The following is a 24,129-nucleotide window of genomic DNA, read 5'->3' on the forward strand; positions in this document are numbered from 1 at the left end:
TTATATGTCACTTTCCAAATTCTGATCAGTTTCGCCAAATAACTTGTGCTTCGAGGCAATGCAAGGAGGCATATACGAAGGAGGTGGCCTCATACTCGTCTCTTCGGTATCCCCATTTTCCACTAGAAAAGCGGTGTCCATTCCCCAAGTCATATGTCTGTCAAAATGACAATGCCAATACCATACACCTGCCACATACCAAGAGAGTGAAAATGATTTTTGCTATTTTCCCAAAGCTCTTTATGTATGTTATGTGTTTTTTTTGTGTATTTTATTTTTTTTCCCCATCAAATAGGCAAATTAATTAACATTTGACCTCACCCAAGTAATGTCTCAATGTTTCTAGTTAATTGATAATCGGGTGTTATACGATAAATTACATCAAAAAGAAGGAAAAGAGTATGAGATGTACTGACTTTAGGTGAATCTAATTGCAAGCCATCCTCTTTTAGGAACTCCAAATGTACTGACTTTAGGTGGATCGACCAGATTGTACGCTTGAGGATCGGTCTCGTTGTTGAAATTTCCTAGGCCGAGCCCGACAGCATAAAAGCTATATCCATGCATATGCATTGGATGAGTTCCTGATGCATTCAACAAATTATTCCCTTGGAAAACTGTCTCTACGGTTTCATTGTAATTCAGAAGTTTTACGGCTGTTCCTATAGCAGCCTCCGCAAGACTGGTCGGCAAATCATCTCCCGTGAAATTATACATAACTGCAGGAATATCGGGAAAGTCTGCAGTGTATACCCCACTGATGTTTCTGCATATCAATGGCAAAGATGTGTTACTCATAATGATCACGTATCATTAACGTGAACATAGATGTTGAGATAAGTACATTGTAAGTACCATAACTTTCATACGTCGGTCACTTGAATGCCATAACTCTTTTTTTGCTCACTTAAGTGCCGCATCGGAGTAAATTCGATCATTTGAGTATCACTTCTGGCAAATCGTCCTATGTGGATTTTTTGTTTTTTGTTTTTTTTAAATTTTTTGTGTGCCGGCCACAATGGCCTCACCCTTGACCGGCGGGGCCGTGATGGCCTCGCTAGCCGCGGGCGAGGGCGTAAAGGCCCGCGCCAGATTTGGGCAAGGTCGGCGGCATATTTTCTGGCTAGACAATTATTGATAGCACTAAAGTGATTGATTTTTTAAATTTGTGATAGTTAAGTGATCGATTTTTCAAATTTATGGTACTTAAGTGAGCGAAAAAAATTGCAAAAATTGTCCACGTTGGCGCCAATGGTGCCACATATGAAGACCAGCGTCCACGTTGAACTTTCCCGCAGGGCAAATCGCCGATTACACTTCAGTGATCGATTTTTCAAATTTGTGGCACTTAAATGAGTAGAAAAAAAGTTATAGCACTCATAAACCGTACAAAAGTTAGGATACTCCTACTATTCTTATCCCAAAATATGTTTATAGCATATTGTGATAAAAAGTCTAGGAAGAAAATATCAAACTACGAGGATAAGAGATGAACCTGTAATAAGCTTGCAGCACATCTACAGAAGGGTCCCGCCAACTTATGTTATTCAGAGTCGCTGACATCTTGGTATCACCCATAAAACACGAATCATCAGGGCAAGACACGAAGTTCATGGTAGCTGTGATGAACATCCTTGTAGTCACATCGTGAGGGACGTCTATGGGATGTTCTTCAGTTGCTAAACTTCTCATTTGTTGTGTGAAACTCGCTGCAGCACCATAGTCATAATAAAATGGCAGGGTATCATTTGGGTAACTTGGTCGTGTTGTCAGACTGTAGTTCCCTTTATACTGGATTATCGCAGTAGCAACAACGTGGGAAAAATCAGTGACAGTCATGTCTTCACTTGAAAACCGTTGAGCTGCCATGTAATACCTTCCTGAAAATTCATTTGCGGTAACTATTATGTCCATTGTTTGTCGAGGTTCTATCATTATATATGAAACGACTATTGGTTTTGTGTATGCTCCGTCCATTCCAACTAGCATCATGTTGTGATTAGTGATAGTGATGAACCTTTCTGCACCGACCACCGCACTGACTATACGGAGGAGATAGGACTTGCCAAAATCAACAAACAAGTGAGGCGTTGTTTTTGTCAAATTGATAGCATGAACAAAAAAATATTAGAACATTGTACATATCAACGGAATGTGGAAAAACCCTAATGCCTTTAATGTAGACAATTTAATGCTTACTCATGCACGTCTATGTAATTGGGATGCAAGTTAGATTTACTCCAGTTAAGGAGTGTCAAAAGTATTAGTTTATGGGTTGCAGTATATTCTCGGGAAAGAAAATCATATATCTACAATAACTCAAAAAGTGTAGACATTTCAAGGAAGTTGTCTTTGCCTCATGGTCTGCATTCCTATCCTCGTCCTCATGCTGTCCAAACAAAAAGGGATAAAAAAGAAGATGATTAAGACTGTAAATGTACCATTCGAGCATGGAACAAAATCTCCAAATTGTCCGTTGATCATGTAACCAGTTGCAAGAGGTATATTACGACTGCCTATCGACAATGCCATCTCTAAGGCTTTATTTAGAGAAGTTCCTTGGCTATACCAAGAACCTGCAAATAATGAGAGGAAAATGAGAAATTAAATTACTTTAACATCTGCTTTTACCATTCAAACGCCAATGCATAGTCGTCTGATAACTTTTTTCACTTTTGCATAAGTTTTTTTTTCCTCATCTTCCTTTGGGCAGGAAAGATGCATTGGAAAATAGAGGGAGTGCCATTGTAGAAAGTTGCGACACTCCGAATTTCGACTCATTTTTGAGATTTAAAAAATGTGTAATTCGTTAGTGCGCTTATAATAAAATCTCGTCCGGAACTGATCACTCTTGGGTTATTTTTTTTTAAATTAGAGATTTTGCTAGAATTGCACCCGATCGAATTTGGCCATTATTTAGAGCCCGAACTTTGGTGTCGAATTTTTCGGAGTTTCGTGATGAATTTAATTGGATGGTGTCGATATTATTGTGGCCAGCATCAATATTGCCCGGGATAAGTGAAAAGTGAAATTTGGAACGGGTGCAGATTTGGACTAGTAGACTTCCTTCGTAGTGTGTTTTAGTTATTATCTTTTGGACTTTTTCCTAATTTATAATTAGGGTTTTTCGTGGGCCGTTGGATTGTTTTCGGATTTGAACGAGGATGGTCGGATCGCACGTAAGTGCGTTTGACTTTCTCTCTCTTCTCTCTCTCTCCTCCCCCACGTCGCCGCTGCCCCCATGCCGCTGACTTCCACCCCTTTCCCCGCCGAACACCCCACATTGTTGACCTCCCCATGCAGCTGCCATGATGGACTTTGCTTGATGACTTGCTTTGCTGACTTTCTCCTTTTCCCACGTTGCTTTTGTTTCTGCTGACTGCTGACCTTTGCTGCTTTGCTGCTTCTCCACGTCCCTGCTGCTGACTTGTTGCTGCCGAACCCATGCTCCTTCTGCTGACCGCTGACTCCTCCTATCCTCCACGCCAGCTGACATCCCCACATGCAGCTGACTTCTCTTTCTTTCCCCCACGTCCTCTACTGACCAACTCTCCCTTCTCTCTCCCTTTTTCCTTTTCTTTTCTTTCTTCTTGGTCTTCTTCGCTTCTGTTTCTGCGGCTGCTGCTATTTCTTCTTCATTTTTGCTTCGTTACTTCTTGCTTTTCTTGCTGCTGCTCACCAGACCGACCAGCCCCCTTGCTCAGCCACCCTTAGCCACCGTCCGACCACCTGAACTGCCATCCGCCGTCCACCCTCGCTGTTGCTTCGCCAGAGTAGCCGTTGCCGTGCCGAGGCTCTCTATTGCTCCCGTTGTTCGGTTTTCTTGCTTAGGCTAAGTGTAAGTGCTCCCTAAGCCTTGGTTAGGACAATGGGTTACTAATGGACATGTTTAGGGGTGGCTTAGGGCTGTGGATGGTTGGTTTAGTGGTTGTATAAGCTTGATTTGCTTAATGGTGCAAATTTATTGATTCTCGGATTTCTGGTTGTTACTGTACCTCTGCGCTTTGTTATTTTTTTGGTGATCATTGTAGGCCGAATCTGAGGAAGTGTTCTTCATGGAATTTGTTGCCAACATCTTTGAGTATAACATACTTTAAATTCAGAATTTTTAGAAGTTGTTTGGGGTTATTCGGAAGTCGATTTTCAGAACGTCACAAAACTGCCCGATTTACTGTTCACCCGACCTTCTTGTCTTTCCGAATTTTTATAAAATTTTCCAGACCTTATTTCAACAAAATTCCTTCACAAAAATTGTTAAAAATACTTGTGTCTATGACATATAAAAATTTCAGAGCTTTCCAAAGTGATTTGGATACTGAATGAGTTGTATTTTTTATGGTCTGAGGGGCTGTCCAAGCGAACCGGGTTCTGTCCGGCTTTGAGTGTCAAAACGAGGTGTTTATGGTTGGAACTTGGTTTCGAATTCTCACGGAAAATGTTTATCAAGATGTTTTATGCAACATATCCAAATTTCAGAATTTTTGGAGTTTATTTACTATTTATTTTAAATGGATTTCTGTCACTGCACAACTGCCCAGTTTGGACCCGATTTTGTATATCCTCGATTTTTCTCTCTCTCGAGAATTATTTGGTGTTATCGTGGCGTTTTGACGGATTTAGTTGACATTGGGCTAATTTACAAAGATAAGAATTGGTAATGATTGCCGAGGTGTGTGCATGGTCACGACACGTTCCGTCTAGGGGGGGTCTAGACGATGCCCGACGGGGGTTCAGATGCTGTCTAGTGGGGGTTCTAGATGTTGTCGATCGCGGTAGAGGCCGGATCGATACTCCTTTGTGGAATGCCGTCTGGGCGGGGTTTCCGAACGTTGCCGTCGCCAAAGTAGCGAGACGATGCCTGGTTACACCAGAAGACCGGTGGGAGTTCGGTGGCCCAAGGGATCGTTAATAATCTGGACTTAATGAGTGCGATTTGCATTGGGGAATGCTTTGCCTGAGTTAATTGATGAGCACGTCTGGATTATTAACCATGTTATGCTTGATCATGCCATGAATTGCTTTGCGCATGCTTGATGGGCAATTGGCCATGTTATGGCAATATTCTAACGTGCAGGGCTTGTGCATGCGCCAAGGCGAGGTAAGGACGCCTGTGATTGTTTATAGTACGTCGATTGTTTGAGTCGCATGTTTAGAATTGTTCGGAGATACGCTTTGGCCTAAGCGAGGCTTAGGTAGTTGCTTATTGAGAAGTGTTCTCATGGTTGTATAACCAAACCATTTCAGACCCGCGACCGTGATTGATCCGGAGACGCTGCCAGGATACTATGGGGATTGAGAATATGTCGAGTTACCCCATCTTTTGAGTGCCCCTTTTTGTAGAGGAGTTAAGCTTACCAATCACCTGATCCTTTTTGTTGTGCGTGGTTCGTAGATAGTGGCCTCATAGAAGGCTTGCAAATGTATGTATTGTAATCGATGTTATGTTTCTAAAAGCATCTTGTTAATATGTATTCTTTGCCTCTCTATTATCCCGTTGTTTATATGTTGTATGGAGTGTTCGTATTCGCTTCCGCGTGCTTTTAATCGCTAGTGTTTCGATTGGGTCGGCGACAAGTCCTGGGATGTCGTGTACTTGACGACCTCGGAGGGATGTTGCGTGCTCGTTAAGATTCGGGGCGTGACAAAAGTTCTAACCATTAAACCAGAATCTCCAAATGAAACAGTGACATAATCTCGATATTCTAGTAAGGGAATTTGATCTTCACTATACTATAAACTTTTGTAAGGATTTCAAAGAGATAACGACACTCGATTGTTAGTTACTTTATATGCTTTTAGGAAAAGGTATGCTTTGATATAGTGGGCGAGTAGTCCATCTTATGGACAAAAAATAAAAGTCGAGCGAAGGATTGGTAGCCGAAATCTTAAGTGATTGAGATGGACTAAGATGGACAAGTTTATAGTATTACATGAATCTCAGAAATCCATGTTTCTTCTCTATCTGAATTCTATGTTTTTAACTTCTGATCCACTTAATATCCCCAGCCTCTAGATTTGTGTCTAGAAGCACTACAAAAAAACATGATTTTTGTGAAGGAAATTTGCGACAGATTATTTTCGTCGCTAATTTGCGACGGAATTATTTTCTGTCGCAAAATTCATCGCACAATTGCGACGGAAAGTTGGTCGTCGCTATTTCCCTCGCAAATTAGCAACGACTAACTTTCCGTCGCAAATTTGCAACGGATTTTGCGACGGATTTACTTTCCGTCGCAATTTTGTGCAACGAAATGTTCCCTTGTGCGACGAAAGTAGCGACGAATATTTTATCCGTCGCAATTTGCGACAGATTTTGCGACGAAAATGGATTCGTCGCTAATTTGTGACGGAAAATTAATTTCGTGATATGCACCCCACCCCACCCGTCAATTTCTCTCTCTCTCTTTCAGTAGTGATTCGTCAGGTCGCCCACTTTTTTCTCACCTTCTCCCTCTATCATTTCTCTCAATAATCTATGCGCCCAGAAATCAATTTCGGTAAAGCTTTTCTATCGGTAAGTATCGTAGCTAATTTCGTGACTAAACATGCGACTAATACGGTCCTGTCCTTTCTAGTCATCGCTGGATGTGAAATTTTTTTTTATTGACATTTTTTTTGTCTGTTTTTGTTGTAAATTGGTGGCCAGTCGCCGGACCGGCAACCGGCGCAATTTGCGACGGATAGTCTTTATCCGTCGCAAATTTGCGACGAACGGTCTAGGTCCGTCGTAAATTTGCGACGAACACACCTAGGCGAGGTGCCGGTCGACCTCGCCGCCATGGCGGCCTCGCCCAGATCTGGCGGAGGCTGACTGGCCTCCCCTAGATCTGGGCGAGGTCGACCCGCGGCCATGGCGAGGTCGACCGGCGGCCATGGCTAGGCCGTTCGGCCTCGCCCAGATGAGCCGGACCGGCGGCCATGGCGAGGCCGAGCGGCCTCGCCAGCGACTGGAGAAAATTATAAGAATTTTTTTTTTAAAATTCGGAAAAAATTAAAAATTATTTAAAAATGAATGTTAAGTGATTTTGCTTTTATTTAGGTACGTGTCCAATTGAAGGTTTCGCAATCCAAGTGAACGTTGCAATTATCTTCAAATTGACCACTTTCTGCTACCAAGATTTCAGTTAAATATCTGGGTAAATCTTCTTTACATGGTAATTTTTTCAATTTTTAAAATTTCAAAGTAATTGTTCGTGAAAAACAAAATTTTAATTTTCATAATTTTTTTAATTAACAACATTAGATATGATATTTTAAATATTTTACGATATTTTTTTATTTTAATACAGACATAATGCAAAGAAACGGGGCTTGGATGTATAATAAGAACTTACCTGGACGTCAAGGATTGACCGATGAGTTTCGTACTGGGTTGGAACTATTTTTAGACTTTGCTAATAGTAAATATGAGTTCATGGATGGAAATAAGTTAAGGTGTCCGTGTAGAAAGTGCAGTAATGGTAAATTTCATGTGTGTGATATAGTTAGAGAACATCTTTGTAGATTTGGGTTTACTTCGAATTATTATAATTAGACTTGCCATGGTGAACTATTTATATTTGATGAAGGATATCGAAGAAGTGACCAATTTTTTGTTAGCGAAGAATGTAGCTATTATGACCAATTGAACCCATACGAGAGGATGGTGATTGATGCAGCTGGTCAGAATTTTGTTTCAGATTCGAACCATGCAAGTACTAGTTTTACTCCTACACATGAACAAGTGGGTACTAGTCATGCATCACAATTGGAAGAGATAGGAGTAACGGGTTTTGATGAGAATGTGTGTAATGGAGCTTTTTCATCTAATCAGTTCTGGGAAGTGTTGAAAGCAGCAGATGAACCTTTATGGCCAGGTTGTGACAACCACACTAAGTTATCAGTGACAACAAGACTGTTAAATATCAAGGCAGAGCATAATATGTCGCAAGATTGCTTCAACTCTTTTATTGAAATAATGCGGGAAATAATGCCTCGTGATAACAGCATGCCAAGTGATTTTTACTATATGAAAAAGCTAGTGGATAACTTAGGTCTTCCGGTTGTAAGGATTGATGTATGTAGTAGGGGTTGTATGTTATATTAGAGAGATGATGAAAATGCAGAATCATACAAATTTTGTAGCCAACCTAGGTACAAGATTAACATGAGGCAGGGTCGTAATCAGAAGCGTAGACCATGCAAGCAAATGTTTTATCTGCCCTTAATCCCCATATTGCAAAGGCTTTATGCGTCTCAAGCCACAGCTGAACACATGACTTGGTACGCAAATCATGAAACAGAAGATGATTTAATGTGTCATCTTTCAGATGCATAGGCATGGAAGCATTTTGATAGAACGTACCCTGAGTTTGCGATAGAGCCTCGAAACATCAGGTTAGGTCTCTGTTATGATGGATTTTCCCCATTTGGAAAATCAGGAAAAAGTTATTCATGTTGGCCAGTTATCTTAATGCCGTACAATCTTCCACTTGGTATGTGCATGAAGACACCTTATATGTTTTTGACATTGATCGTGCCTGGTCCGCAAAATCCGAAAAAGTTAATAGATGTTTATATGCAACCATTGATTGAAGAGTTACAACGGCTATGGGAGGAATGTGTCCTTACATATGATGTTTCTACCGATCAAACATTTGTAATGAAGGCTACTCTTCTTTGGACGATAAATGACTTTCCAGCTTACGGAATGTTATCTGGATGGAGTACAGCTGTGATCTTAGGATGTCAGATATGTTTGGAGAGATCAAAGTCATTTAGATTAAAACATGAAAAGAAGCCCAGCTATTTTGATTGCCACAGACAATTTTTACCGATGAATCATACATTCAGAAGGAATAAAAAAGAGTTCATCAAGAATAGGACTGAAAGAACACGTCCACCATTGAGGTTGACCGGCAATCAAATTTGGGAGCGGGTGCAGGACTTTCCAACTGTTGTTCAGAATCCTCACGGCACGACTTTTACGTACGGAAGTAAACATAACTGGACAAAATGCAGTATATTTTGGGATCTACCATATTGGAAGGCCCATCTTATTCATCATAATCTTGACGTCATGCACATAGAAAATAATGTTTTCGACAATGTCATAAATACTGTGATGGATGTCACCGGAAAAACAAAAGACAACTTGAACGCAAGAAAAGATATGAGAGATATTTGTGATCGACCAACACTAGATGTGGATGCAAGCAGCAGGGGACCAAAACCAAAAGCAGTTTATACATTGGATAAGGAGTAGAGGCGAGTTGTTTGTCAATGGTTGAAATCTGTGCAGTTTCCTGATGGATATGCTTCGAACCTCGGAAGATGTGTTGATTTGAATGAATGCAAGTTGACAGGTTTGAAGAGTCATGGTTGTCACATATTGATGGAAAGACTAATTCCAGTAGCTTTCAAGGAAGTTCTACCAAACTTTGTACGGGGTGCCATTACCGAGTTAAGCAATTTCCTGCTTAATATTTGCTCGACAGTGTTAAAAGCATCGAACATGGAAAAACTAGAGAGAGATATTCCAATTATTCTTTGCAACTTAGAAAGGATATTTCCTCCATCATTTTTTGATTCGATGGAGCATCTCTTAGTTCACTTGCTTTATGAGGCCAAAGTTGCAGGTCCCGTCCAATTTTGATGGATGTATCCATTTGAGAGTTAATTGTTTTTTTAATAAAGTTCAAATTACTTTATTATATATTATGTTCCGATAAACTTCTTTCTATTGCAACTAGATTCTTATATCATTTGAAGAAAAAAGTGAAAAATAAGGCACGTGTTGAAGCTTCAATTTGTAATGCATATATTGTGGAAGAAGTGACAATATTTGCATCATACTATTTTGAGCCGCACGTGCAGTACAAGAGGCGGAGAGCAGGCAGAAATGATGAGGGCCCCATTGATCCCAATTGCAAAGCATTCTCTATTTTCAATTATCTGGATCGACCAAGCGGTGCATGTTAGTCTCGTTACCTAACAGGCGAAGAATTGCATGCAGCCCATACATATATTTTACTGAACTACCTAGAAGTCGAGCCATACTTCGAATAAGTGTAAATTTGCAAATATATATATTGTGTGTCTAATATTTGCTAATATATAAATGGTATTTATTACTAGGATTTTCCAAACTTCAATGTATGGACTACCACAAAATGAGTTTGACCGTATGTGCGATGAACAATTTGCAGCATGGTTCAAAACATATGTAAGTTGCTTATGGACCAAAACCAATTTATTAAAATTTTATACATCATTTATTAAAGTATATAATATTGACTTTGCGTGTGTAACCTTAGGTTCACAGTAATCATGATGAACTTGAAGAGCAAAGATTGCTATATCATCTGTCATGGGGTCCACAGTTAAGAGTGTGGAGTTGGCCAACATATTTCATAAATGGATATAATTTTTACACTCAAGAATATGGAATGGGAAAAGCCACAATGAATAGTGGTGTGTCTGTTCGGTCATCCAATGGTGTCAGTTCAAAAGATGATTTTTATGGCTTGTTGGATGAAATCATAGAGATAGAGTACCCTGGACCATTAATGATGCGGGTTGTGTTATTTAAGTGCAAGTGGTTCGACCCCGTCAAAGGAATGAAGGTACATATGAAGTTTAATTTGGTTGAAATAAATCACAAGAAAATGCATATGAAATATGAACCATTTGTCTTGGCACAACAAGCAATTCAAGTATGTTATGCATCATATCCTAGTTTGAAATGTGACAAAGCTGATTGGTGGGCTGTATGTAAAATCAAAGCACGGAGAAAAATTGAGGAACACCGGAAGGATAGAGCCTCTCAACAAGAGGAAGTATGTAACACGGTTGAAACTGAGGAATATAACATTCCAACTTTACGAGATCCATGTGGAGCTATGATAGATGTGGATCCAATAGAAATTTACGAATTAAATGTACAAGACTGTTAAGAATCTGATTTTGAGACAGATGAGGAAGACGAAGACGAAGATTAAAATTTTTGTGACAAAACACTAATGATGTGTAATTTTTATTGCGACAAGTGATATTTTGGTTGTCATAATTATTATTATTGTTCTTGTTATTATTGTTATTGTTATTAATAGGGGTGTGCAAAAGAACCGGAACCCGCCTAGACCGCTCGGAACCGCCCGGAACAGGATCGGAACCGGTGGTTCCCAAGGGAACCGGTCCGGTTCCCGGTTCCAATTTTTTGGAACCGGTACTGTTTGGGCTGGTTCCCGGTTCCCGGTGTGGAACCGCCCACCCGCCCACCCGGACAGGAGCGGTAATATAATAATAATATATTTTATTTTTTTAATTTTAATTAAAAAAAATCTGACCAAAAAAATTAAAAAAAAAGAAGAAAATTTGTTATCATGTCTGAAGCTCTTGTGTAGTTGGGATACCTTGGTCATTTTTCCCAATAATTAATGGGTACCCACTTGATTTATGGATGATGTGGTTAATATAATCGATCATAGTGTAGGAATTGTATGAAAAGTTATGTTCTTTTCCTTTTATTCTGTTAATCCGATGTTGGTTCACAGATTTTTTTTTATTTGTCTAGGAAAACTTGTTGAGACCGGTTCCATGGACTCGCCCAAGAATCGGACCGGACCGGCGGTCCGGTTCTTGGGCGAGTCCATGGAACCGATGGGCGGTTCTCGGTTCCAACTTTTGGAACCGGTCCTGTAGCGGGCGGTCCACAGTTCCGGGTTGGGAACCGCCCACCCGGACCACGCACACCCCTAGTTATTAACATGATTGTTATTGTTATTACTGTTGTTGTCGCTTATTCTTCTTAATTTAATTGATCGTCGGAAAATTTGTCGCTAAATGATGACAAGTCAAATATTATTCGTGCGATGACATTTGCGATATTCTATTTTCCATTGGATTTGGATTGTTGCTAATTTCGTTGCTCATTTTACGACAACAACTTATTCGTGGCTACTGTTCATCGAAGAATTATTGACAGAAGTGAAATTCACGGCAATTTTTTGAATCCGTCGCAAATTTACGACGGATTCGAAAATGTCCTTTATTTTGGAATCCGAAATAAATCTGTCGCAAATTTGCAACGGAAAAATATTGTATGTCGCAAAATTTTGGAAGGGAAAAAAATACGTCGCAACTTTGCGATGGACAAATATTATCCGTCGCAAATTTGCGACGGCCAGAAAAGTCCGTCGCAAATTTGCGACGGACCAAAAAATGTCTGTTGCAAATTTTTGACGGACAAAAAAAAGTTCGTCGCAAATTTGAGACGGACCAAAAAATGGTCTGTCGCAAATTTGTGACGGACCAAAAAAAGTCCGTCGCAAATTTGCGACGGACCAAAAAAGGTCCGTCGCAAATTTGCGACGAACCCAAAAAAATGTCCGTCGCAAATTTGCGACGGACCAAAAAATTTGTGACGGACAAAAAAAATGTCCGTTGCAGATTTGCGACGGACCAAAAAAAGTTCGTCGCAAATTTGGGACGGAAAAAAATCCCCTCGCAAATTTGCGACGGACTAAAAAAGTCTATCGCAAATTTGCGACGGACCAAATTATTGTTCGTCGCAAATTTACGACGGACCAAATTATTGTCCCTCCCAAATTTGCGACGGACCAAAAAAAGGCGTCGCAAATTTGCGATGGACAAAAATAAGTTGGTCACAAATTTGCGACGGACCAAAACATGTTGGTTGCAAATTTGCGACTGCAAAAAAATGTTCGTCGCAAATTTGCGACGGACAAAAATGTCCGTCGCAAATTTGCGTCGGGAAAAAATTCCCTCCCAAATTTACGACGGAACAAAATTCTGTCGCAAATTTGCGACGGACAAAAAAATGTCCGTCGCAAATTTGCGACGGACCCACGGGAAATTTACGTCCGTCGCAAATTTGGGACGGGAAAAAATTCCGTCCCAAATTTGCGTCGAACTATTTTGTCCGTCGAAAATTTGCCACGGAACTTTTGTCCGTCGCAAATTTGAGACAGGCCAGGGAAATTTGCGTCCGTCGCAAATTTGCGACGGACGAGAGTAGTCCGTCGCAAATTTGTGACGGACCCACGGGAAATTTGCGTCCGTCGCAAAAAATCCGTCGCAATCTCTGTCTCCTATCTGCACGCGCACGTACCCCTGTCAGCTTTTCTTCTCTGACTATTTTTGTTGTTTTCTCCTCCTCTTCTTCTTCTTCTTCTTCATCTTCCTCCCGTTGTCTTCGTCTTCGCCGAGTGCCCTGGTCTGCCGCCACCGCCGCCGCAGCCGCGATCGCCGTCGCCCCCGTCGCCATTGCTGCCGTCCCTGTCGTCGTCTGTCCGCACGTGGGGTCCCAGCTTGCCTGGCGGAGCTCGCCGCCGCCTTGCTCGCCTACGCGTCTCGCCAGCCCGCCTCGCATCCGCCTGAATCCGTCGCTGCCCAGCCTCGCCGAGCTCGCCGTCGCTGCCCAGCCGCCGCCCAACCGTCGCCGCCCAGCTTCGCCGAGCTCGCCGTCGCTGCCCAGCCTCGCCCAAGCACTTGCCCTCGCTGTCGCCACCCAGTCGCCGCCCAAGGCCGTCACCCGAGGCTGTCGCCATCCAGCTCGCCGCCCGGCCGGCCCCGACGCCGTCTCCACCGTCGCCGCCGCCCAGCCGCCGCCGTAGCCGCCGCCCAGCCGTCGCCACCCAGCCGCCGCCTAGCTCCACCGTGGTTCGCCCGGCAGTGGCCGACTAGCCACCACTTTGGGCCACGCCGAGCCCGCCATTGGCCGACAGGCCAAAATCTAATTATTGTTTGGTTTTTCTTGGCCTTGAACCAAGTAAGCAACTCCCTAAACCCTACCTACTATAATGAGTATTAATCGGACTTGTTTATGGATTGTTTAGTGTCTGATTGGTTGGCTAAGTTAGGAGTCGATTTCAGGATTGCATGTAGCTTTGATCGATGTTCGACTGGTTAATTTGTCCATTATATCGCCGATTAAGCGTTTAATGATGATCAGGTGATTGATTAAGCGTTTATTCAGAAAATGCATTAAAATTGAACAATTCTAGAAAAATTCCGAAAAATTTCGTGAAATTTTAAAAAAGTCATATTTTGGGAAAATATTAAATTTGGTGAATTTTTTTTTAAAATTTAAAAAAACCTAAATATCAAAATATCACAAAATGACAAAAAATGACTCTGGGCACCCACTTTGAGTGAAATTTAATTTTTTTAGGTGCTCGAAAAAAGAATAATAATAAAAAATTCAAAAGTTTCAAAATATTATAAAATGGCTTAAAATACCTGTGGCTATCCATTTTGAGAGAAATTGTAAATTTTTTAGGTGCACAAAAAATGTAAAAGTAATAATAAAATAAAAAATTTCAAAACTTTACATAATGACTTAGAATACATGTGGCCATCGACTTTGAGTGAAAAATAGATTTTTTTAGGTGGCCAAAAAAAATTAAATATTTAAAAAATTTGAAAACTTCACAGAATGGCTTATAATACCTGTGGCCACCCACTTTGAGTGAAATTAAAAATTTTTTTACGTTGACAAAAAAATTAAAAATACAAAAAAAAAAATTTCAAAACTTTACAGAATGGCTTAGAATACCCGTGGCCACCCACTTTTAGTGAAATTTAAATTTTTTTAGGTGCCCAAAAAATTTGCAAAAATAATAAAATTGATTTTATTACAAAACTTCACAGAATGGCTTAGAATACTTGTGGCCAGCCACCTTGAGTGAAATTTTAATTTTTGTAGGTGCCCAAAAAAAATTTAAAAAATTAAAAATTTGAAAACTTCACAGAATGGCTTATGATACATGTAGCCGCCCACTTTTAATGAAATTTACATTTTTTTAGGTGCCCAACAAAATTAAAAAAATAATGAAACAGCAAAATTTCAAAACTTTACATAATGGCTTAGAATACCTGTGGCCACCCACTTTGAGTGAAATTTAAATTTTTTTAGATGCCCAAAAAAATTAATTGCTTATAATGCCTGTGGCCAGCCACTTTGATTGATGATCGTGTGGCCGAGAACGAATATCATGTGGCTGAAATTGATGTTTCATGGTTGTTCTTGTACTTGATGAATTATCGTGTGGTTTGAAAGTGGATCGTGTGGTTAATTATGGTTAATGTCGGCTTAGCATGGCATATCGTGCTCATATATTGATCTTTGATATCAAAATGAGTGCGATTCATAGTATATTTGTTCGCAGGAAATTGTATGTCATAAACACTCGGCATTGGCTAATTAAGATGGAACATTTTCTGCTTCTCAACCAAAATGGTAAGCTTCGTCATGTACGTCATTATGTGTCCGTAATACGTGTTCATATTTTTTTACATATTTATTCAACCTTCCTACTTGTCAGTATAAACGTGGAGGTCACATGCATAGAAGACCAGCCTCTTCAATGTCCTCGTCCCCGTCCCTTTCCTCGTCTCCTGTCCTTTCATCTAACCCGCAACTACAATATGCTGATGGACAATATGGACACGTTGGTCCTTCCTCCAACGCTCAAGAACATGTTATGGGACTTGGCCACATGCCAACTCAATCTCCTCCAGTTCCATCTCCTTTGGCTCCCTCTCCTTCGGTTCCACCTTATTATTCAGCGCAACATTCGCACAATGACGGAAACAAATGTGAAGAAGATAACTGATTCCTGATATGCACATTTGGAGATTCGTAAGTACTTCAAATTTTTTTTAGTATATATAATATTTATGGCTTTAGATATGGATGTCAACTGAATTGTCGATGTTGCACAATATCTGTATGTTTGCAGATTCACGGATGCTCCGTTTGTTGTGAGGGAACTGAATAAAATAGTCAAAAACTATTGGATGGGGGAGTATGTTAATTACATAAGTGTTCCACAAGAGGTGAAAAATTTGTGGTGGAATGAGTTCAAGATAAGTTTTAGATATTCTATTTTCTCACCAACTAAGTTCGGTGTAGTATATTGATGGTCAAGAATAATGTAAAGGAACCAGAACAACTCTTTAGTTTTCGGTACTAAAGGGACCATATATTTTCCCCGAGATGAACTTAACAAAGTCTATCGCCGAATTGTCTGCTGCATGGTAATGGATATGTGACCATCATAATAACTTTCAGTTTTTCTTGTATTGATTGCAGCGGAAGTTCAGGTGGGATTACCAGCAAGAGAATGAAGTGAGAAGAATTTTTCAGAAGAAAGTTAGTGATCACATACTAAACGTGATGAATAGAGCAAAGAGCAGGAAAGTGAAGCCGGCTTTCATTATAGCTGACAATTGGGCGAAAATTAACAGAATTTGGGAAACTGAAAAGAGTCAGCAAATTAGTGAGCAGAATAAAAAGAATCGATCTTCAAGTTCTAGTGAAGGGTCTGCCATATATGCTGGGGGCTTTATCAACATTGGGGAGCATCGCAAACGACTGGTAAGTCTGTTAAATAAGTTATAAGTTAATTTAATTCAATTACTCATGTTTACATTTTGTAGGCACAAGAATTGGGGACGGAACCGACATTTGCAGCTACATTTGAACGCACATTTCAAAAGAAAGATAAGACATGGATTGGCGATCGAGCAAAAGCTATTAAGGTATGTAAGGTTATACTTTAGGCTTTATGGAAACTAGAATGAAAACTGTGAATGCTTTTAATATTTATGGTAGATATATATATATATATATATATATGAAGTTATTTTATTTTCATCTATATTGTTAATGTAGGAAAAATATGATGAACTTTTAATGGGCAATGCTAGTGGTAGTGATGGTTCTGCTGCGTCTGAGCCATCAGTTGACAGTATGGCATTATGGGTGGAGGTAACGGGTGAGATGAAAAAAGGAAAAATATTTGGGATGGGATCCTTGTCAAGGATGTTCATGCCGAATCATGCTGGAACTTCATCATCCAATGCGACTGGTCGAAGGAGGACACGACATGACGAGCAATTGACCCAAGAAGTGAACCAACTGAAAAATATAATTGTAGAGAGGGACGAAGAAATAAATAACTTAAAACAGCAAATGCAAATCATTATGCGACACCTCAACATCAATCGTGGTGAGGTTCCTCCTGTACCTCCGGCTAATCCAATAGGTGATGAGCATAATGATGAGCGACACAATGATGTTGACATTGATGATGATGCTGATGATTTTCTCGGTCATTTCTAGTTAAAATTGCCAAAATCGGGAGTAAGTTTGCTTCACAATCTTTTATGACATAAGTGCAGTTTCACCCAATTTGTTCATGCCCTACAATTACTTTTTGTGCACAACTTTTTTACAACTAGGTTCAAGGATCTAATTTTTTCTAGGTGACAGAAATACGGTTTACAAGGGTGAAAAAACTACAGTGAATGTCAAAGTTGACTCATATTCATATGTAAGAACATTGATGTTCGTCCTGAAACGTTTTTTTGTTAACCCTCTTACTTGTTTTTTTATACCTATTTCCACATCCATGCATAAACACTTCTTTTATATTCTGGACTGATTGAATATCTTTATTTATGTATCCACATTTCATCAGGTGTTGACAAAAGTGACTGCTTTTGGTGTCCTGTCGAGTACCACAGCTGCCCAATCTTGTGTCTGGTTTGTCGATTTTTCGTTTTCTAAGCAAAATCTATGGTTGTCCCGCCTCCTATGAATGTTTTGAATGTATTATAAGATTGGATATCAAATATCATCGTGTTAGACTTTGCAACTTTGCATATATCATTATTTTTTGCGGACTAGCATCTTTCCTTCAGTTACGTTTTTCAATTATATGGCATTGTGTCTAGTTTGTTCGTTTTCTGTTTCTGAAGCGGAATCTATGGTTTTCTCGTGTCCTTTGATTGTTTTCAATGTGTTACATGATGTTCATTAATGCGTAGCTATTGATATGGACAATATTTGATGGCCGAAATGCTGTAAAATTTGCAACGGATATTTAGATACGAATTTTGCGACCATTACAGTTCGTGACTAATTTGCGACGAATAAGTAGCGACGAATCAAGTTCGTGCCTAATTTCCGTCCAATACATTTTGTTCGTCGCTAATTTTGCGACGAATAAAGTTCGTGGCTAATTTTGCGATGGATTTTGCGACGAATTTTGCGACGAATAAAGTTCGTGGCTAATTCGCGACGAATTTTGCAACGAATTTTGCGACGAATAAAGTTCGTGGCTAATTTTGCGACGAATAAAGTTCGTGGCTAATTTGCGACGAATTTTGCCACGAATTTTGCGACGAATTTTGCGACGAATAAAATTCGTGGCTAATTTTGCGACGAAATTTGCGATGAAATTTGCGACGAATAAAGTTCGTGGCTAATTTGCAACGAATTATTTGCGACGAATTTTGCGATGGATAGTGTTCGTGGCTAATTTGCGACGAATTTTTTTTTCCGTTGCAAAAATTTGCGACGACCTAGTAGCGACGGAATTTTTTCCATCGCTAAATTCGTCGCAAAATCGATTTGCGACGGATTTTTGCAATTTTTTCGTCGCAAAATTTGTCGCAAAAAACATGTTTTTTTGTAGTGAAGAGTCTCATATGAAATCTTTAAAGAACATACCGAGCACGATTATATGTTCTCCGTCTGGCGTCGGGAATGGGAAACTTGATCCTTCACATGGTAGAACGACAATAGCACCATGCACAGTAGATCTTGTCCACTCATTGTGGGCATGCCACCAAATGGTTCCTTCCTCTTCAGTTAAATGCACTTCATAAGTGATATTTGTTCCCGGTGGAATAGCGCACTGAGTAATATACTCCGGACCATCTGACCGTGGATTTCGCGGTTGCTTCACCCCGTGCCTACAAATCATTGAATTCCATCACGTAGAAATGAACCCCATGAGCTAGTCCCTTTTCTTTGCATTTCATAAACAAAATTCCATGTCTTTCTTGCACATTATTCAGTTGAAATATAGTTTCGTCATCAGGTACATAATTATGCAATTTTCATGTCGGTTAACTTGTGCGCATATATTAAATTAATCTTGTTTTAGCTAGGGCAAACTCAGAAAACCGAGTTGAATTAAACCTACTAATGAACACCACCACAGATAACTATAGGTACCTGAGCATAAAACTTGCTGATTAGGTTATATTTTAGTACAATATGCGATACAAGTTCACGTCGTTTATTCTTTATTTCTATCTTGCATTTCCAAGGTTTTTTTTTAATTAAGCCTTGCACTTGTTTCGTTTTAGTGGTCTATCGCATCACAAACTAACAATAAGAGAGCAACAAAAAAAAATTAGAACGAGATGGATGGAAGAAAGTACCAGTGAAGAGTGACCCCATATAATCCTTGATTATGAACCTTCACATACACAAGATCGCCCTTTCGAACGCGAATAGTTGGCCCGGGAAGACTGTCATTCACAACTAGAATTGTCGTGGTAGTGCAATTTCTTGTGATATTGATTTCTCTCAGCTGTGGAAAAAAAAATGTCGCTGTATAAGGTACTTGATTGTCGAATTACATGCTGTCTCTAACTCAAAGATTGTGTATGGACGTGTTACCAACCGATCAAATTTCTACTTGGGTAAGATAAAGCAATTATCGTTGACTACGTTCAGCGGAGACGTTCGGGGGTCCATGTATATGGTCCACAAATTCAAACCAAGTTCGATGTACTTTCAAAATTTGCCTAGTGATGGTCCACACACAACAAAAAAAGAAAAAGAAAAAAGAATAAGAAGAAAGAAGAGAAGTCGATCATCCCCCTTATTCTCCTTTTGATGAAATAAGTGCAGCAATTGGGTAAAAAGAGCACATGTGAGCACATGTCGGTCACATGGAGTCCTCGGCAAAGTACAGCACATGTGAGTCTAAATCTCGTTCACTATTATTATTGAAAATGTTCACCTCGCTTGACAATTAGGTAAGGTTAAACTGATAAATAGAGGGATATTACATATATAAAAAGAGCACTTAGTCCACATTGTCAAGCGATATGGGATATTTTAGCATCCCTCTCGTATGCAAGCTAATTCAAAAAATTAAACTTATAAGTGGAGGAACAATACATGAATACAAAGGCTCCATATGGGAGATAATTCAACAGCCCTCTCATGTCACGCCCCGCCCCACGGGCACACGAACATCCCATCGCGGTTGTTATGTTGCGATGTCCTAGGACGCGTCGCCGACCCATTCATTTCATCTTTCAATTATTAGCATGCAGAAACGTGTACTAAACTCCTAACAATTAAAAAGACAGGGATAGCACAAGAAAACAATCATCCATAAACATATCAACAAGATGCTTTTGTGCATTTACATTATTACCCCAGGAAATTAGTATTTTTACAAACCAACACTACAGTACTTCCTATAGGACCAACCGGTCATAAAAGGGGTTGATGATCAGGGGTTTAACGTCACGCTTCTACTCCAAAAATGGGCTTCTATAAAGTAGACCGTATGCACCTTCATCGTTACGGTCCTGAAAAAAATGTTAAACAACGGGGAGTGAGATAAAATCTCAATGAGTCAACCAACTAATCTCTGATTAGGACGTTGGTTCGCCTCAGGTGTCCCCTGTTCCTATGCTTAAATGACGATGGTAGATCAATAGCAATGCGCCTCGCGGCCAGCCGTAGTTACAAAACACAATGGCAACTCAATCATAACATGATAAATTAACTAGGCACATTCACACACAGGCAACCCTACCTGGTCCTGGCACACTTGCTGCATACGATAGGTTATAATATCATATAAATAAGTAGCATATATCACATATAATCAGAACACATCACAACAGTTCCATGCGTAATGCACCACGCGTGTTCCGATTATTAACGACCCCTCGGGCCACGGCACATCCTGAAGGATGGCGGTCTTCCGAACCTACCCGGGCATCATCCCACCCCATCGAGCATGGCATCATCCCGCATATGCATACTCCTCAGGACGGCATTCCTTTCCGAGCATCAAGTCCGGTCTCTACCGCGACAAGGCATCCGGACACTTTCCGGGCATCTGATAAATCGGGCATCATCCCGAGTAAAACGCATCAGGACGGGTTCAACCCCGCGTAAAACGCATCAGGGTATTATGTGATCAGACAAGCACACAGCCACTCATGCCAAATTATAAGTTGTCTCATTTAACTCGATGCAAAAGTGCTATATGCTCATACGTCGGAATATATTTGATTTCACACGTGAAAATGCACAAAATATTCCTACATGATCACGTACCACCAGTTAATGCACCAACACTGCATACCAAGATTACATCATGCACTCAAATATTTCATCACATGATAAATGTTTCTCATCATGAACCTCATATATTATTTCACATCTCATTACCAAGCCTTAGAGGCCACTATGGTAGTGTGACACCTTTCTAACTCATGGCAAATTTCACACCATAATCCAGATTCTGCCATCACATGCATAATCACATTTGTCCCATCATTTGATCTCAAATAACAAGTTAACGTATCTCATTTGAAAGCTCAGATTGTACACATTAAGTCACCAGAAGACATCAAGTACAAATTCCCAATGTTTCACGTGAGAAATGGTGCATCTTTGAAATTGGGTAAATCTGGGTAGTTTTGCACAGTAACGGAAATTCCTTCAAAATAAATAGTGAATGTACTCGTAAAATTATAAAATTTGGATATGTTATAAAATACACCTGGATAAACATTTCTCATGAAGGAACTAAAGTCCAAATCTTTCTGTAAGTGTCCTTTTTAATAACCCAAAAACAAACTAAAACTTGCTCACTGAACAGAACCGTTGTTCCACAAAATCAGTTCTGTACCATACTCAAAACATCTCCAAAAATTATCAAATTTTTAGTTGTAGAGAAAAAAGTCCTCAAGAACTTTTGTGAAGGAAGCTTTTTCAAAATTGATCCAAAAAAGTTTGTAGAAAATCGAAAAAGTGTAAACATCACAGAAATACTCGTTCTAGATAGCTTTACACGGTCCTAAAACTAGGCTTTCTTGCTACTCATATCAAGTCCAAAAATTCTGAATTTAAAATATGTTAAACTTAAAGATATTTGGAACAACTTTTAAGAAGGAAGTTTCTGGAAATTCGGTGCACAAAGTTTTCCAAAAAAATAATAAAACGAAGAGGTACAGAGGAACCGAATTTGGATTTTCCAGAACAAAAACAAGAATTGAGTCCAAATGGGAAAACCACTAAATTTGATGCAACAAAACTCATATCCAGCAACTTGAATGGACATGTAACATCCATTTAGAATTCAAAAACACACATGCACAATAAAACATTCAGAACCGCACATGCAAGCCACCAAATTGCATCACAATACAACGATAACTTGTCGCAAATACCGATAACCTATCCCAATGATTTATTGAGCCAATCCTAATTAAGTAACAATAACTAGGTTTACTTCTAATCTAATCTAGCCTTAAGCGTAATTAATGGCCTAATAAACGATTAGGTAGTTAACTCACCGTTTAACGGTGACGGTGGCGGCGCGGTGACGATGGAGCCACGTGAGCGTTTCAAAGCACGAATCAACTTCGCGGAACGTGGCGGAAGAGCTAGGAGGCGACCGACGAAACTCAGTTCGGCGTGGCTTGAGGTCCAGCGATCGGTGGCGGTGGCGTGAGGTGGTGAGGCGAGTGGCGGTGGTGTCGGTGAAAATGGGCTAGAGAGATGAAAGAGACGTGGGGCGTGGACGTGAGGGGAAGAGGGAATGAATGAACGCGAGAGAGAGGAGAGAAAGAGAGAAATAAGAGAGGAAGAAAGACTTGGTTCACATTCCTTCTTGCTCACCAAGCTAAAATGCTTGGCTAGGAGTGGAACTTGCTCAACAAGCTTGATTGTTTGGCTAGGAATCGAACTTGTTCCACAAGCTAGAATGCTTGGCTAGGAATTAAACTTCCAAGCCAAGTTTACCAACTATCATAAATTGCATTAATATGCAAGAAACAAAAGAAGAAAATGAGACTATTTTGGCCTTGTCTTCTTCAATTGAGCGGCCAACAAAAGAGAGGGGGAAAAGGACAACTTTGCTCGAAACGTCTTCAATTTGCACAATCCTGAATAGTAATTTCTTCTTTGATTTCTGCTTCTAAAATTGAGGTCGAAACGAGGATGTCACATCTCACGTGCAAGTTAGATTAAAAGTGGCACGTAGAATTTTATTAACACGATTGGACGCACACATGAAAGGGGCAGAACCTAGATCTAATACCATGATAGAAAAATCCGAACGCTTAACAGTTGAAAATATCTTACATCGCTTAACATGGTACGTTATTTCATGGCCTTCACTTTCTTCTTTGATACTATATTAGAAAGTCCAACCCATTCTTTTGGTTGTACTTGGACTTTCTAACATAGTATTAAAGTAAGGTTTTGTCCCTTTTCCGTGTGCATCCACCCCCATCAATCAAATTCTACGTGCCACTCCTAATCCGGCTTCAATGTGAGTGGGAGTTTGAACATATCCATATAGCTTGACAATGGAGCCTATATATTCTTTATATACATGTGATCTTTCTCCACTCGTACTTTTAAACTTTTGGATCAGACTTCCTAACAGTTAGATTGTGTGTATCCTAAATGGACTTCATCTAGTCTAACAGTATGTGTGAGTTGGGTTCACATACATCGAGCGTGTATACAATTTTTCCCAGAAGCTCTGCACACAATGCCTCGGTCCATTCTCTCTCTCACTTCTTATATCAAGGAAGACAAACTGCGCAGGCGATTGGAAGCAGATGTTGCCCCAACAAAACTTTTTTTTGTACATATTTGTCCACGAAATAAGACATACCCCAAGTAATCAAGAATGCAAGATTATCCCTGCTTTACTTCCCCTAAGTAAAACTAAAAGGGATGGTCAAACGGATGGACTCTGTCGTCTCTTCATCCGCATGTTTTAACCCACGTCACATCCATTATCTGTCCCTCTCAATGTGTAATTTCTGAAGAGTCTATCTACAATATATGGAAAATAAAAAGACTTGAGAATAATTAATTTCTAGCAAAACAATAAATGAACTGCACATGTAGCACCGCACCCTTTTGTTACTTACCACGAAGTCGTAATAGTGGACATTATTAGCTTGAGCTCCGATTAGAACATTCCCCAGAAAAAGTAACATCGGAACGAGGAAGATGTTCGAGCTATTGGACGATGATGTGGCCATGTTCACAATCAT

The 24,129-nt window shown here is 40.0% G+C and overlaps 1 pseudogene; it reads right to left on the bottom strand.

Annotated features, from left to right (window-relative positions):
• LOC115664259 (putative laccase-9) lies at positions 1 to 24,129 on the bottom strand (annotated as a pseudogene).

This window comes from Syzygium oleosum, unplaced genomic scaffold, assembly GCF_021117445.2.
Source record: "Syzygium oleosum isolate NSW1041296 unplaced genomic scaffold, Sole_v2.1 Sole_v2.04, whole genome shotgun sequence".
Lineage (NCBI taxonomy): Eukaryota > Viridiplantae > Streptophyta > Magnoliopsida > Myrtales > Myrtaceae > Syzygium > Syzygium oleosum.